The sequence below is a fragment of the Apodemus sylvaticus genome, chromosome 5 (assembly GCF_947179515.1).
Source record: "Apodemus sylvaticus chromosome 5, mApoSyl1.1, whole genome shotgun sequence".
NCBI classification, from domain to species: domain Eukaryota; kingdom Metazoa; phylum Chordata; class Mammalia; order Rodentia; family Muridae; genus Apodemus; species Apodemus sylvaticus.
In genome coordinates, this window is record NC_067476.1 from 102202213 (window position 1) to 102220488 (window position 18276).

At 39.9% G+C, this 18276-nt stretch overlaps 1 long non-coding RNA gene across 1 annotated transcript; it reads left to right on the plus strand.

The window, feature by feature from the left end:
- Positions 1-346: 346 nt before the first annotated feature.
- Positions 347-13616, plus strand: LOC127685762 (uncharacterized). Its single transcript, XR_007977923.1, has 3 exons — positions 347-463; positions 2787-2871; positions 6053-13616. It is a non-coding gene; the product is annotated as an uncharacterized LOC127685762 (long non-coding RNA).
- The last annotated feature ends 4660 nt before the right edge of the window (positions 13617-18276 follow it).

The window sequence follows — 18276 nt, forward strand, 5'->3', positions numbered from 1 at the left end:
GTGATAGTCGGGGTATAAAAATCCTTCAGGCCAAGGGAGGAATTACTAGTAACAGTATATGTCAACAGTAACGATAATTTAAAATGGTTATTTGGCCTTTCCGTGCTATCTTACTAAAAAGTGAGACTGCCTCAGTGAGGAATGTTTGTATAAGTGATTTATAATAATCTTTTCCTCCTTAACTTCAACTGGAGCATTAGGCTCCAACAACAACAAAAAAATAGAACCAGGGAATTGATCGACGTACATTCCAGCCAATCTGCGACGGAAAAAGAGCGCGCGAGCAAGGTACTGTCCAATCAGTACCCGGAGGTGGGGCGGAGCCTTTCACGTCTCCGCCCCTGGGTTGGCGGACCGGAGAAGGAGCGAAAATGGCGGAGTGAGGCGTGCCCCGGGCAGCTGGCCTGCGGGCCCGGGGCAGGCCTCCGGCCAGAAGCGGAGTACTTGTGCTGGACCGCGTGAGGTGAGCTGAGAATGCCGTCTGTCTACCGGGCGACGAGCAGCCGGTGAGGCGGCACAACCCGGGACGGGGTAGCGGCGAGCCTAATGAGGGAGCCGGCGGGGTCTGGGCCTGAGAGGGCTTTCCATTCGCAGCCGCGTCCGGTCCGCCCGGCCGCCTCCGGGTCTGTGGCCGCGTCCTCCCCCTACCGGCGCTCCACGCTCTTCCTTGTGCCCTTCGCTTTGGCCACTATGTGCTTTACCCTGGTTCTCCGAGTTGCACGTACACGGGCTGTATCAGGAAGCCGCTATGTGCACCTCCCGTTTATTTTTCTAAGAATATCTCTGTATTGTTTGTAAGATCCACAGTGACCCTTTACCGAAGGCGTCATCAGTTAAGGTTAACAGGCCTGCTGCAGCTCTGGGTATTTTATGTCCCTGGCGCGTTGACCTTGAGATTTGCTGTAAGAGGCTTCCTCTGGTATTTTCCTTTGAGTATGTGTATTACAGATAGGCTCTTGCAGCCTTTACCTGATATTCGCACCTGCGAGTCAAACTTTTATGACCATAGTAAGCAGCTTTGTCCTTGTACGTCCTGATAATGTCCTTATGGCGCATTAGTTTCAGCAAACAGGTCTCAGTGGAATTCACCGATGTTGATTTCTTACCCAGAATCAAGGGAAACAGCTTACGATGCTTTTTCTTTTCTTTTAGAACTATAGTTTTGGAAATACTGCTGGAATCTCATTTGTGTACTTGGTGTACACTGGTGTCAGTGTAGTACTATCAAGATATTTGTATTTGATTCTTGTTTACTTTTATGGGCCATCTCTTTGTAATTGGGAGCCCTCGTATTTTTATTGGTATTCAGTTAAATTCTAGGAAGGATTGTGCTTCTTGGTTGTGGATTGGTGAGACATCTGCTGGGTGTGTTGGTGCTCAGGGCCAGAATTTACAACTATCAAAATCTTGTTTCAAAAATAAACTGGCATATTAGTGAGAGCCAGTTCAAATGGGAGTCTCGTGCTGTGAGTGAATGTTTGTGATAGATTACATGGTTTTTGTTTGCCCTAGATTTAGCAGCGGTGACAGCAGGCAGGAAAGAAGCACTTGCTTAGGGGGTGAAAAAAAACAAAAAACAAAACCCTTCCCCTTCAGCACAGGTAGGTGGGTTTTGTTTTTTTGGGTTTTGTTTTTTTGTTTTTTGTTGTTGGTTTTGGTTTTTTTGAGACAGGGTTTCTCTGTGTAGCCCTGGCTCTCCTGGAACTCAATCTGTAGACCAGGCTGGCCTCGAACTCAGAAATCCGCCTGCCTCTGCCTCCCAAGTGCTGGGATTAAAGGCGTGCGCCACCACTGCCTGGTTTAGGTTTTATTTTTTAATCTCATCCACAGGTAGAAAAAACAGGTATGAGCCAGCGGAAAAGAATATAGCATCCTTCCTCATCTTAGAGAGGAAAATGTATTTGCACTAAAAGACAGCTATAAAGTACTGGAGGTTTCATGCAGAATTACAGTTTCTTTCCCCTCCAGAAAGACTATAGAGTATCATAAATTCGGAGAGTTGCATAAAAGCTTCAGAACTACTTCCCCAAAAATATTGATATTTTTAAACACTAGTTCCACTGCAGGTATTCAGACAGTGACATGGTTATTCCTTTAGAATACTTCTGAGAGTGAATTTTTTTTTTTTTTAAGAATAGTTTGGTTGGGATATCTTTGTATACTTTTTTTTTTTTTTGATTTTTTTTTTTTTTTTTTTTTTTTTTTTTGAGACAGGGTTTCTTTGTGTTGCCCTGGCTGTCCTGGAACTCACTCTGTAGACCAGGCTGGCCTCGAACTCAGAAATCCACCTGCCTCTGCCTCTGCCTCCCAGAGTGCTGGGATTACAGGCATGTGCCGCCGCCACCACCACCCAGCTATCTTTGTATACTTAATGTTTGTAGTATCAGTAAAGGATATGTAAATCCTTGCTTTGGTGGTTTGAATGAGAATTCCCCCCATAGACTCATGTTTGCATACTTGGTCCCCAGTAGGTGGAACTATTTGGAAAGGACTAGGAGGTCTAGGCTTGTTAGAGGTGTGATCACTGGGGTCAGGTTTGAGGATTCAAAAACTCAGAGCCAGTCCTACTGGGTCTCCCTCTGCCTCCTGTTTGCTGTTAGAGATGTAAGCTTACTAGTTCCTACCACCTTGCCTTTGCTGTGCCAATGGTGATTGGACTCTAACCCTCTGACACTGTAAGCCCAACTAAATGATTTATTTTTAATGAATTACCTTGGACATGGTGTCTTATCACAGTGATAAAAAAGAAGCCAAGACACTTACCTTTATGTTCTTTTTATTTTTAGGAACCTTATCACACAAGATGAATATTTTCCTGGCCTTAAGGTGCTTTTATATTTAGCTCCACATTCTGAACTCAGGACTTGGCATGTAAGTAGTAATGGGATAATTATTCCAGCTACTGTTGTGGCAGCTTGAAAAGGGCACCATAGAAGCAAAACACTAAACTGTTAACAGCAACAGAAGATGAAGATAAAAATGAGTACCAGCCAGATACCATGGCACTGCCTTTATTCCCAGCTCTTGGGACTTGGGAAACTGAGGTGAGGATTGAGAGTTTGAAGCTAATCTGGGCTAGCAATACATTTGTGTTAATAAATAAAACCCACAAAACCTAGTTATTGATAATTATTATCTATTGTACATGTGCACACACACACACCCACCACACAGGACCATACTTCTGCTTCTATTTTATTTTTTAACCAAAGTTACAGTGTGTAAGATGATAAATCATTTGACCAATAACTTTCACTGTGTACAGAAAACATGCAGATTTAATTAAATTGAATATAAACTGATTAAAAATAAGCATTGCTAAGCATTAACTTTGTGTGTATGCATGGACACGTGTGTTAGGGCATGCTCTGGAGGCTGAGAGTTGATGCCAGTCGTCTTCCTCATATGCTCCTCACCTTATTTTTTGAGATATTCGTTTTTACTAAATCTGGAGTTAACCAGTTTTGGCTAGACTGGCAAATTAGTTAGCCCTGCTATCGATCCTCCCATCTGCTGCCTCCCAGCACAGGGATTATGGGCACATGCTGTTCATGAAGCTTTTACATTAGGAACTGGGATGCAAACTTATTTGAACACCATGCACTACTACTATGTATGGTGTCTTATGAGGTAATGGCCCCATAGACTCAGAGTGGCGCTATTGGGAGGTGTGGCCTAGCTGAGGAAGTGAGTCACCGTGGAGGCCAGCTCTGAGGTCTCATGCACAAACTGCACCTAGTATGACAGTCTCCTGCTGCTCCCGCCTGTGGATCCAGATGTAGACCTTTCAGCTCCTTCTCCAGCACCATGTCTGCCGTGCTTCTTCTCATTGATGATAATGGACTAAACCTCTCAACTATGTAATCTGGTCAGCCCCAGTTAATATTTTCCTGTATAAGAGTTGCCATGATGATGGTGTTTCTTCACAGCAATAGAAGCACTGAGACAAAAAGCCATGTTCTCAGCTCCCACTTCAGTTCTATTATTTTTATTTTGAGGTAGTAAGGATCAAAACCAGGACCTCAGGTGAAGGGAAGCAGGCAGATCTGTGAGTTGAAAGCCAGTCTACTCTATAGAGAGAGTTGGAGAGGACTGTCCAGTGAAAAACTGTCTCAAAAAACAAAGCAGCCTCTCCTCAAAAAAGGTCCGGGCTGGATAGATGGCTCAGTGGTTAAGAACACTGACTACTCTTCTGAAGGTCCTGAGTTCAAATCCCCGTAACCACATGGTGGCTCACAACCATCTGTAATGAGATCTGATGCCCTCTTCTGGGGTGTCTGAAGACAGCTACAGTGTACTTATATATAATAAGTAAATCTTTAAAAAATAAAATCTAAGAAAATCAACCCCAGGTCTTTGCATTCTAAGTGTCATCAATCCCAGTTTTCAGTTGTTCATTTTATATAATATTTATATGTTTTTTGCCTATATATGTACGCCATATGTATGCCTGGTGCCCATGGAAGTCAGAAGAGAATGTTGGAACCACAGAAGGCTGTGAGACGTCATGTGGGTGCCAAGAGCTGACCTTGAGCCTGGCACCCCTGGAATAGCAGCTGGTGCTTTCTTAACCACTGCGACTGCTCATCAGGTCCTACTGTGGGTTTTTGTTGGTTAGTTGGTTAGTTGATGGAGTCTCTTTGTGTCAGCCACCGCAGCCTTGAATTTCCAGTTCTACTTCAGCCTTTTAATTATTGCTATTATGAGCATATGTCTACATACTCAGTTTTGATCACTAAAAATATTTGTATTTTAATTATGAATTTGTTTTCCTTTCCTTAATGTAGCAGGGGTGAAACCCGGGGTTTCATAACATGTTGGACAGACAGATATACAGCCCTGTATATGTTTTCTTTCTAGTTTTAAGATATATTTATTTTAATTAATTTTTTTTTTTTTTGGAAACACAGTCTCACTCTGTACCCCAAACTGTCCTGAGATCAAGGTCTCTACCTTTCAACACCTCTCAAGCTGCTGGGATTACATATTTGCAGTCAGGACCTATACCTGTTTGTTTGGGATTTTGTTGTTATATATTTGAGATGGGATTTTACTCCTTAATTATGGTTGCAACTTTATATTGATCAGACTGGTCTTGAACTCACAGAGATCCTTCTGCCTCTACCCTTGTCTCCCAAGTGCTGGAATTAAAAGCATGTGCCACTGTTCCCTTTCCCACCTGTACTTTCCTAAGTGTTAAGAACCTATCAGCATAAAGTTTCATAGCCATTATATTACCTTTCCTAGGCATTATATAACTACCCATACCCTGTTGTGGACCAAACCAGGACCTTGCACATGCTAGTACCACTGAGGTACATATCCATCAAACTGTATGATTTAGGACAAAGTTGTTGTTTCAAAGTTCTAAAGGTTGGTGCCCCAAATGAAGGCAGTGTTAGGGTCATCCTCAATCATTTCCCAGGCCTCTGCTGGCATTGACCTGTGGCAAAGTGTTCACACTGATTTCTGTGTCTGTTCTCCCCACCCCATACCCTTTTTTGTGGGTCTGTTTTTGTTGTTCTTTAATATGTGTTCTCATTATATTGTCCAATTTCTTTATGTGTGTGTGTCTGTATGTACTCACCTACACATAAATAGAAAAGGAGTCTTTCTCCAGTTCTAGGATTATATAGGCTTACACCAAAAAAAAAATTTTTTTAATTTCATGTTTATGATTTTTTCCCTACATGTGTGTGTGCCCTGTGTTATGATCTGCCCTGTGTGTGAATGCTGGGAATTGAACTAGTGTCCTCTGACAGCATTAGTGTTCTTAACTGCTGAGCCATCTCTCCAGCCCCACAAAGTTTCTATGTGAGGGATAGAAAAGATGCCACTTGTTTGTTTGTGTTAAAGTCTCATTACGTAGGTCATCTTGGCTTTCAGCCCTGTAATTATGCCCCAGCCTCAGTACTACAGGCAATAAGTGAACACATGCTAAACTATATATTTGCACATGTATGTCTGTGTTTTAAATACTGATTTTACAAGTAAGTTTATATAAAAGTGCCTGTCCCGGTCTTCCTATTTTCCATTTGATTTGTGTTTCCAGGAATTCTGTGTGGACTGCTCAGTGAGGTGTCCTGGTTCTTCCATCCCATTACTTTCCCCAGTGAGATGCGGATGTCTTCGACAGATTTACCTCCATGGTTTAGGATGCAAAGACTGCTTTTCTCTTACTTCACCATCAGATACTACACAGAAAACCCCTGAGGATGCAGATGTCTGTCGACTTCAGGAAGAAAATAAACAACTGACTTGGGTCTTCTACAGTTTTTTAATTAGAAAGACACCATTTGCAAGTAGAAGGAAGATTCTGAATTGAAACAAGTGCTTAGGTTGTGTGGCGTGAATTGTTTTCTTTTTAAAAGATCCAGACAAGAAGATTAAACAAATACCAAATGTGGGTGACTTCAAGTTTTTTATAAATGTCTTCCATTTTTTAACACTATTATAAGCACAGTTGAGACTGCAGTAAATCCCAAATATTTAATATAATTTGAGAAGAAAGAAATGTTATCTAAATTCTGGCTCACACGTTGATAGATTTTTCTGGACAAAAACAAGATATGATAAAAGCAGAAACCAGGTTTGGTTTCATTTGGGGATGAAACCATTACAGTCTTATGTGTATAAATCCACATTTTTAAACAAGATTTTCTCTTGGAGAAGAAACCTGTTGTTTATAAGAAGGCTTTGGACAGTTTGATAGTCTTAAATGTGTGTGTTTTGTCTGTTCTGCTTTGCTGTTTTAGTCCTTCTCAGGAAGGCCCAGCTGGGCCTCTGGCTAGTTCGGAGTGGGAGGAAACACAGGCTGGTCAGTGTTCTCCCGGCACTGGCAGCATGTGGGAGGCTGAGGCAGGAAGAGCAGATGTTCGGGACCAGTTTGGACGTCATGATGAGACTCAAACCCAAAAGGACAACAAACCCAACAGGACAAAAACCGAGCCCAGTAACACCCTCTTTTATATTCCTTTTGTGGAATGTGAGACTTTGGGTTTCCATGTGGCTGGAAGGCAACTGGCACATGTGGTCTTGCAGTTAAGGTGATGTGGTGGTCTCTGTTGTGTAACTTGCCTTCACCTTTGGACATACAGGAATGAAGGTTTGGCATATAAATCCTTTCTTCTAAGAAAAAGAAGCAAAGCTGTCTAATGTAGCATTGTCTGACTTTTCAACATTTTTACATTATGTAGTTGCATTTTTATAAAAAGTATAAATAACTCCCTTCAACCTAAGATGGGAACTTGGACAGGTTTTTTTTTTTTTTTCCTAGGTGATAATGTAATGTTATGCTGAAATTCTGGGACTCAGGTAAATTTTCCCAGTTTGAATTGAGCTGTCTTACTAGAGATGGGCCTCAGAAGGAATGTTCCCAGCCCTGTGGTTGCTTCAGTATGATCTCAGAAGAAATTTAGAGTCTGAACCAAACTTTGAATAAGAAAAGCAGATCTATCTGATAGGAAATGTGGATCTAGTTGCTAATCACTGTAGATTTAAAGGAAATTCAGGGCCTGGGGCGGGGTGGGGGAGTCGGGGGGTGGGGTGGTGGGCCTGAAGAAAATTCCAATAAGAGGTGATACATGCTCTTTTCTTCCTTTAATAGTTATGTTATAAGAAACTATGGTGGAAATATCTCTTTGCTTCCCAATCAAAGGAAGTCTGTTATATGGGATGCCAGGCTTTTACATGAGAGGGCACCATTGTTTGCAGCGACAGCCAGTAGGAGAAGGAGTTTTAAGCTTGTTAGATGAGTTAGAAATAGATGCTGTCAGAGCTGATTTCTGGATGGTTTCTCAGTGCTGCAGGTGCTGTGAATTTGAGTCATAAAATGATCAAAATTAGGAAAAGTTGGACATTCATGATTAGTCAGATTGGGCAGCAAACTTGGATTTATGCTAAAAGATTTTTTTATGAGTATTTATTATAAATAACCTATTAATGAGAGTAAATAATGATAAAATACTAGAGAAATAACAAGTTAAAGGTACCCTAAATCGCTGGGCTTGGCTGCTCACACCTGTAACCACAGCATTTTGAAGATTGAGGCAGGAGGATTGGCCACAAAGATCAAGGTCAAGCCTGAATGACAGACCTGGTCTCAAAATGAAACAAAAATATAACCAACAGTTTTCAAGTGCTCCAGCCACTTATATTTTTATTTAGAAGACAAAGCCAGCTGGTGACTGAGAGCTTCTCTTAGATGCTGAGCTGTCCTGCACCTTGCTTTTGGACAGGGGCTGTCAAGACCAGGGAAGTGTCACTCACTTGCTCCAGATGCTTCAGGTGAGTGCACTTTGCCAAAGCCACTCCTGCATCTTGCATTGTTAATACCAAATGGTGTTCACAGCATGGGTGGATCTCAGCTCTAGTTGCCTGATGTGTGGCACATTTCCATTTCTAGTCTTATTTGGGTTTTCTTAATAGCAAAAACTACCATTTTAGATTTGTGCCTCCATCTATAGCCGTGCCTCCTCCCTTCTCCATGTAAGCTGGCAGTTTTTCTTTTGAAGTTTCTAAACAAAAATGGGATATGTGCAATATAAATATATATATAATGTATATTTTAATACTTGTGGACAAGTGTTACAAGTTGTTTAAGAACAACAAAATCACCAATGTCTTCCATTTTGAGATGTGTATAGTTTTGTAAGCAGTAGTGCTTGATAGCATATTGTAGTGCCATGTTAGGGGTTAGTGCATGAATTTAGTATAATTGTAAACTTCAAGATGAAATATTGATAATAACTAGTAGTGTAAAAAGTGTGGAAAATCCTAGACCTTTACTTTTTTGTGTATGAATCTATGATAGTCTCCCTGGGGATACGAGATAAAGGCCAAAACAACTAATGTCTAAACAGAAATGTGGGTTCACACTGAGAAACATTGTGCTTGCGAGAATGTTAAGCCTCTCACAAGGGAGCTAGAAATAGCTGTCTTTGTAGCTCTTCAGTCCTCAAGGCCAGGCCTGGGTTCATGCTTGTCTTGCTCTCTTAGTGTGAAGCTAGCTTGTTCTTGTATTGGTCTTGCATTGTATGTCTTGGGTTCATTTTTCCTATTTTCTGTTTTGCATGTCTGAGATGCTGTGCTGGTTACTTTGGAATGTTTACTCTGGCCATTTCCTTTCCTGTTTGCAGCATGTGTGCTAATTGCAGAGCCTTGTCAGCAGTTTGGAGTATCCTGTACTTTAGGCTTTGCCCACATCTGACTTGGGTGTTGAGTCCAGTCTTTCTCATGAGATCTGATAGCTCAGTGGGGCCCATGGAGGTTGACAAGAAGTTATGTTGGCCTCTCCTTTGGTAATTGTTGACAGCTTTCACTTTTTTCTACTTTCCATATGGGAATAAAGTAGTTGCTTTGTTCTGAAAAATAATGTTTTCTGTAAAATGGAATTCCTACCTCTAAAAGCTGCCTAGGAAACTTGGAAGGAACCATTTTCTGGAGAGTTGTGGAGCTTTTTGTTGTTGTTGTTCCCTTTTTTTTTTTTTTTTTTTTTAATAATTTTTTAGAAATAGAGTCCTGCCAGGTGTGGTGGTAGATGCCTGTAAATTCCCAGCATTTGGGAAGTTGAGGCAGGAAGATCAGCTACATAGTGAGTTGGAGGTCAGCCTGGGATACATGAGACCCTGTCTCAGAAAACCAAAAGAAAAAAAGAGAAAGAAAAGCGTATGTAGGATTTATTAACATATATTACATTAGTATTATAGGAAATGTAAAACTTCCCCATAGAAACTAGGTATGAGTCTAGTATTAGATATTCAGAGTCCCAGGAATACTCTCATAGAGTAGTAAGTATACTCTTCACTCAAGTAGGTGGTTAGCACCTGGGAGAATCTGCTTCTGAAAAGCATTTAAGAAACAAAGGGGAATGAAACTTGAAAAATAATGCATACAAAGTAGCACAGCATATAGGAAAGGACATTTCCTGTTGCAAATAACAAAAGCCATAAATGAACTAATAATAATGTTAAAGATGTGGGATTCTGAAGCAATAATAGTTCCGAATGTATGGTAAATTGTGCTCACAAAGCTGTGAGGTTGAGTGGTTACTGGTTCAGTTTGTGGGGCCCTGTAGTTTTATAGAGTTCCACAAAAGGAAAAACACATCCTAGTTAAAAGGCATTTAAACTATGAATGTATATGAATATGTCTTCGTGAAAAAAAATACCAACTTTTATATATGTGTTAAAGATCCTATTTTGTTTCCCCAGAGTTTACAGCTGTTGAAATCTTTTTAGTGCTTAATCTGGAATCGCAGTGAAGCCAACATATAGGGGTCTTGCTTAAATTGTTTGTATTAATAGTCATTTACTATATAGAATGACCTATGCTTTATTCAAGTAATATAACCTTTGTTCATTGGGTTCCTGACTACTGTTTCAAAAGGAAAGGTTGTGGGTGATTGGTGTTTCTAGGGGATGGGGGGAGCCTCAAGAACTTACTGGTTTTTGCTTGAACTTAGGCTCAAGGAAGTTAGGATTAAAAGTTGAACCAAATGACTGGCAGTGCCCGGGCAGGGGGTTATCTGAACTTCTGATAGGTGTATGTGATAAGCTTGAGGCCAATGTGCATCTCCTTTCTACAAGGAGAACCTGGCAGACTCATTCCTTCCTTATTTGAGATGTAAAATGGAACTAGGGCCACTCCTCATTTCCTTTACCTCACATGATTGTGGCCACTTAGCACCTTCGACATCCCTGAAAAGATCTGGGTCTGTGTTCCTTTGTTTCCCAGGGAAGAAAAGTCAAAAATTAGTTTTGTAGATCTATGGTTCTTATTTTCTTATAAGCCTAAGGGCAGGGAAAAGGTCTTGTTGAGAGTAGTTTCTCTTTAGATGTCCTGTGCTGTCCAGGTTAACTTTCAGGACAACCAAGCAATATTCAGAACAACTGCATGATCATAAAGACATGGCTAATTCAGTTACATCAGAGATTACCCTTAACAGCCAAGTTTATGGTTCTAAATGCAAAAATATGCTACAATATATGTGATTAATTAGTACTCAGTCTTTCTGTAGTCTCTTGTTTACTCTATGTACCTGTGATGTGCAAAATATGAAAAAGACCCCTAGCCTTCAGGTTTACCTTCTCATGGTGCTGTAGGTGCACGCATACTGTCTCTAGTTTATTCAGAACATTACTTGGCTACTAATTAAACCATTTTGGAAGAACCCCTTGGCCAAGAGTTTTAAAATGCAGAGGGCTATGTTGAATTTCAGGGCATTACTGCTTGTGTTTACACTGTGTTAGTCTGCTCCTCAACTTTCCCCAGGGAGCTGCTCATTAATACGGATCAGAAAAGAAACCATTCTGCCCAAGTACCCTCGCCCCCCTCCAGCTCTCAGTAAGTGGCCAAGAAAACTTGTTCCATAAAGACTATCACCTCAGTTCCTTTTTCCCAGGGCTTTACACATTCTTTACCTTCCAAGGGCCAGGATTTCTAGCTAAGCCTTTTAGAACCAAACAGAAGTCTTAAATTTAGCTTTTTTGTATGACTTGTTTTGAAGCAGCATTATAGTAGATAATGGAGTACCTGACTGCATCTCTGAGGAATTTGATTGACATATGCAGTTGAAGTTTTGCATGTATCATTGCTTTTTCCCAGGATTCTGAATCAAAGAGTTTGCATGTTTATTAAAACCAGGCCTGATTGGAAGTGTAACCAACAGTGGCAGGCCCATAACTGATTCTAGAATGCTAACATTCTAATGCATGGTTGAAAATTTTTCATTGTTAGGTAGTTATTAGTAATTTTATATATGCATATATCAATAATGAAGCAATAGATACTTAAACCAATAGCTTGGTTTTATTGTTTGAATTATTTTTATTTTCTAATTAAAGATTGTCTTACTTCCGTTGAAAATTGGAAGTATAAGATAAACAAGGGGCAACCATAAGACATTCAAACTGTTAGGGATACAGCAGGCAGTGCTCACTCTGTTTCCTAGCTCTATTTATTTCCAAGCATGTTTGCAAATAAAAGATAAACTAAGCATGTTGAATAAGCTGCTATAATCAGGATGGTGCAGGGTTTCAGAAGAGCAGGGAAATAGGCCAAGTATAGTCATCTTCCTTCAGTGTTCAGTGCAAAATAACAAGCTGTGGCACTTGTCTGGTTAGGCTCATGTAGACTAAGCTTGAGGTTTCTTAAAACTATAGATTGAGCCAGATTCATGGTCTCCAGTCTGAGCAGGCAGGAACTAGCCTGAGTGCCACAGCCAGGCTCCAGTGTCAGTGTGCACATACTGTAGTTCTGGGATGAATGAGGCATCTGTTTTGGAAGGTGCTGACTGACCATCTGCAAGGACCCTGCAGCAAGAAGGTTTATGTAGAGCTACAGAAGTTCGGCCTCTCAGATTGTACTTGTGGCTGTATTTACAACTGTAGAGCTGTAGTTTTATTTCAGATGAGTTGGTCAAAATGTGTAACTTGCCTGAAACTTGATTCCTGATGAACAGGAAAAAATCTTCCAAGAAAGACATTTATTTGGATGAATGAATATTGTTTTGTTACAATAGTGAAAGGAACAGAAGTGTAATTTACTGGCTGAACATTTACCTGAGAAAATGGGTTTAATTGTCACCACTACGGAAAAAAACCCTCATGGTGGTAGCATAAAAATTTCTTGACTTTGAAATGCAAGTTATAAATGGTTTTGACAAACGAGAAGTATTTATAATGTCCGAAAGACCTACATAGATTTCAAATAAAACCGTTTCACTGGGTTCAGTCCAATTTACATGTTATATGATGGAAAAATAGTTTCAAATTTAACTTTAGCTGTGGTACTTTGCTATGGATGCTGACTGGAATGGTGACTTCCAACCTTCAGAACTGAAAACTGTCAGTGTGACGTTTGCTTTCCACTAAAACACAGGAATTGAGATATATGATGTATCCCAAATAGAAGTGTTCTTTGTCACTTACTGATATATCTGCCAGCCAATAAAGATGTACGGTCAGAGTTCTTCCTTCTAGCATTTTCTTCCTATAGTCACTAAAGTCAAAACATCAGGCAGCAAGATTCGATGTGTATTTGGTAGACTCAGGCTTATAAGATACCTTTAAAGGCAGAATACAGTTATGATTACTGGTGATTTTCTAAACATTTTGACATCTTTGGGAATGGTATGTTGTATCCTTAATTTAAATGTTCTTTTGTGCTTGGGACACAAAGTTCTCTTGGAGAACACTTGGACTAGCCCTCAGCACTGACACCCTATTCCAAGGATCAGACAAGTATTTTGTCAGTGTGTTATCAGTCTATAAACAACATTACTAGTCTGAGCATTAATCTTAAACCTTCATCCTTTTAATGAAAAAGATTAAGAGTAGCAATCTACTTGAGAGTGGTGCATTTTCTGCCCTTCAGGCATAGGTGTCTATGTTCGCTTGCCTTTCCTTGTACCTTCTATTGCACCACCAGTGTCTGAGGTGATGTTAGAGAGCTTTGTTGAACGTTTGGAGCACTACAAAAGGCAGCTCCTTAATCTATGCATCTTTGGGGGTTTTGAAGAAATTTGACTTCTTGGAAAAGGAACTGTCGAGAGTCTGAAACTGCACCTGTATGTATATATTTTTAGCAATAAAGCATGATCAGAGAATGCACTGAAATTTCATTGTGTGTTGTTACTTTGAATTTTAAATAATATAAATTACAGTGGGAAAAGAAGACTTTCCATGTTCCATTGTTGAGTAGGCTTTAGTTTTCTGTTTTCTTTCTAGTGTTGGGCTGGATTTGGGGTTTAGACAAGATCACTTTGGCTGGCCTTGAACTTACATAGATCCCCCTGCCTCTACCTTGTGAGTGCTAGAAGTAAAGCTGTATATTACCACCTCAGTTTTTTTTTTTTTTTTCTGGGTTTCTTAATACTTAGTTGTGGTAGTTTTTGATCCATATTGCCCAATGGTAACATAACCATCTGAACATCACATTTTAACTTGAGAGGAGAGGGAGATGATTCAACGTACATGTGTTACTCTTGGCTCTAAGAGCTGGGTCCGGCTGGAGAGATGGCTCAGTGGTTAAGAGCATTGACTGCTCTTCCAAAGGTCCTGAGTTCAAATCCCAGCAACCACATGGTGGCTCACAACCATCCTTAAAGAGATCTGATGCCCTCTTCTGGAGTATCTGAAGACAGCTACAGTATACTTCTATATAATAAATAAAGCTTTAAGAGTTGGGTCATGATCCTACAGGTGTTGGGCAAAGTTCTACTTGGGACTGTCCGGAGACTATTTGGTTTGAAGCCAGACTTTCTCAGGACTGATCTTCACTGTCATGGTGAAGTGCCAGATCCTTTGAGGAAAATCAGTGACAGCAGCACTCCAACCACTTGTACCACAGCCCTCCAGCATCCTTATTTTTTTATTTTGGTTGACAATGAGATATTTATTGGAATATTGACTTTTTTGAATCATTACTTAATGTATTAATGTTTAGTAGATTTAGTCTAAAGTTGTTTACACCATAAATTTTAATGGATATTATTAAGCTGGTTGTAGAGGGGCAAGCCTCACCAATGTCTGGCTTTTCTAAGTTTGTGGGAATGCAGTTGCTCACATAATTTTGTGAAGGATGTTAGCAATGTATCTGGGAGCAGGAACATTTTAATTCCTTCCTTCTATTGGTGATAATGCACATTCATCAGTTTACAGATGCATGTATCTGGACGGGGGCTTGTGGTTAAGTTTAATCACAAGGTTTGTTCATAGAGACCAATGGGTCTGTATGTCCACAGCATCCTTATTTCTACTCCCGAAGTTTCCACAGGCATTGGAGTTTGCATGGACGTTCTGCTTGTCTTTTTGTACTTTAGCCTGCACATTTATTCCATGTTTCTGGGAGTTTTTACAGGAAGAATAACACTAAAGCCAAGAGACAATGTAATTTTGTTGGGTTTTGTTTTGTTTTGGTTTCTTGGATTTGGTTTTATCAAGACAGGGTTTCTCTGTATAGCCCTGGCTGTCCTGGAACTCACTCTGTAGACCAGGCTAGCCTCGAACTCAGAAATCCGCCTGCCTCTGCCTCCCAGAGTACTGGGATTACAGGCGTGTGCCACCACCGCCTGGCATGCCAAAGTAATTTTTAAGAAATACTAGTTTGGATACCTAGCAAGTCTTTTTTTTTTTTAAAAGATTTATCTATTTATTATATATGTACTTACATATATCTATGAAGACACTGTAGCTGTCTTCAGACACACCAGAAGAGGGTGTCAGATCTAGTTACGGATGGTTGTGAACCACCATGTGGTTGCTGGGATTTGAATTCAGTACCTTCGAAAGAGCAGTCAGTGCTCTTAAACGCTGAGCCATCTCTCCAGCCCCACCTAACAAAATTTAACAGTATCTTTAAAAAAAAAAAAATTATTGGGCCATAAAATAGCAGATACAGGGGCTGAAGAGATGGCTCAGCTGGTAAGAGCACCGACTGCTCTTCCAAAAGTCATGAGTTCAAATCCCAGCATCCACATGGTGGCTCACAACCATCCGTAAAGAGATCTGACACCCTCTTCTGGCGTCTGAAGACAGCTACAGTGTACTTACATATAATAAATAAATACATATTTAAAAAAAATAGCAGATATAGACATTTGTTGATAAGCCTGACCTGGGTTTGATCTTCAAGACCCTCATTGTAAGAAAGAAAGGACTCCACACAAAGACTTAGACTATATGTAAATAGATTCCAAAGTGGTTATAGTGGTGCATCTCTGTACTCCTAGCACTTGGGAGGTGGGGACTGAGCAATGAGTTCAGTCTTGACTATGTAATGGTTTGAAGCTAGCCTGGGATACAAGACTATCTAAAAAATAGATTCCTGTATCTAACAGAAAGTTTGCCCTCTACTCCCAGGTGAAGAAAGATGTTAAAAATTTCAAGGCTGTTGTCAAATAAAAAGGAACAAGCTACTGACTTTAACCTGACTGCTAAAGGACTTGAGGATCTACTACAGCACTTAAGTGAATCACACACAAAAGCACCAGTTTAGACACTGGTGTCCATTCTGTAAACCTTGAGACAACATATACCTATTATATTTTTGACTTTCTATGACTGAAGATTTTGTTAGAATATCAGCATTTTTATGGTATGTGTGGGAGGGAGCAGATCTTAAAATTCTTTATAGGATCAAGTGGAATTATAAAATGAATCCCAACATTCCTTTATAAACAAAGCATAAAGTTTTTATTATACTATGTGTGTGTGTGGTGTGTGTATATGTGTGTGTGTATATATATATATATATGTATGTGTGTGTGCATGTACATATATATATACATATATAGATATATATATATATAGATATATATAAATGAGTTTATGCCCTTTTCATACACATATAGACATACACACTGTACTTGGACCATATTCCTTCTCCCATCACCCTCCCATTCCAAAAAGTTACTTTTACTTTTCCCATAGCTTCTCTTCTGCTTTCATGTCTTTTGTGTGTATAACCCATGAGCTTCATTAGGGTTATTTACAGGTATGTGGGCACCTTACCAGAAAAACACGTCTTTCTGCCTCACCAACCATCAATTGTACATATTCTCAGGGAATGAGAGGATCCTCATCACTCCTACCCACACTGTGACACCATGGGAATATCTTTAAGTGTTTGTGGACAAAGGTAAATGTAACAAGGTCAATCACTGGACAACATCTCATGATACAATTAAGAGAATTAAATTTGAGACCTAAGGCTCCTTTAGTTAACGACATGAGATAGATCTCACTTTAGTCCAGGCTCGCTTTCTGCCTCAACCTCAAATGTGTTAGTATTTACAGGTACACACTACAACATCCATGGCAACAGCTAGATTTCATTGAGCATTTACTGTAATGCTAAGTACCTTATTATACTAGCTCTTTTACTTGACTACTTAGTTTAGATTTTCTTCCAAGTAAGATATAAAAATGAAATGAAACACTGAGTTGTTTAGATTAATAAAAACCAACCAAAGGAATACAGACAACAAGGAATACAATAGTCTTCACTAGTAAGAGCTCTGCTGTGTACATTACAAACATGGTGTTCCTTCCATCATAATTACTCAGTACTTGCAGGAACATGACTCAGGAGTTTTGTCTGTTACAAATGTGACTATAATAAGCCTTTTGTGTAAACACTGGAGCACATCTGCTACTTGTCTTTAGCACAGGCACCTAGGGATTGAGTTGCTGACCTGCAATAGCCAGTGTATGTCTTTAGTTTGCATACGCAATGCCAGGCCAGCCTCTAGTTGTACCAAGGTATTACTTGTACAAATAGTTTACAGGGGTTCTTCCTCCTTATCTTTATATCGTAAGTTTTAATTTTCACCAGTTTGGTTGTTAGTGAAGTTGGGTAACACTTCTCAAGTCTTAGACGTTTTTTCTGTACATGTATGCAATACAAGTACTCTATCTGAGCCATATGAGCCATATCCCTTGGCCCAATGTCTTCTCTAAAATCCTTGCATAAATATTTTGCCAGTTTGTAAATGGGTGGTTTTTCTGATGTATTGCAGTTGTTTTGCTTCTGCATTTTGGACTTTTGTTGTGTATGTTGTGTTTCTGCTTTGGCATAGTTTTTCACTGTTGTCTTGGTTGAAATTCTATATTTGAAAATACTGCTGTCAGCCGGGCGGTGGTGGCGCACGCCTGTAATCCCAGCACTCTGGGAGGCAGAGGCAGGCGGATTTCTGAGTTCGAGGCCAGCCTGGTCTACAGAGTGGGTTCCAGGACAGCCAGGGCTACACAGAGAAACCCTGTCTCGAAAAAAACAAATCCAAAAAAAACCGGAAAAAAAAAAAAAGAAAGAAAGAAAATACTGCCGTCTTCAAATGATTAATGCTAAAGAAATTTCCCTTTATTCAGGGTTCTGTTTAAACACTATTTTCACGTTTCACATATAGACCTTTATACTTGGATTGTTTTTCATAGAACAGCATTCAGTTTATATTTTCCTTCCATGGTGGCAACCAGTTGTTCCAGCATTAATTCATTTAATCCTACAATCAGTGTCGTTACTGGTTTTGTACCTATTTTATTCAGAAACAGAACAGTTAAATTCTTCGAGTTCAAGTTCATACACGGTCTGATATCTAAATGATTTGTTTCTAAAATTTGCTCAATTACCAGCATGTTATATTATGTTCCTTGAAAATGGAAGTGGCTCCCAGTGAGACGTCTTAGGGAGTGGACGTAGAGGAATTTGCCACTAAGCCTCTGATGCCATATGTGAGCCATGACAAATATGTGCCCACATACAAATGTAATTTAAAAA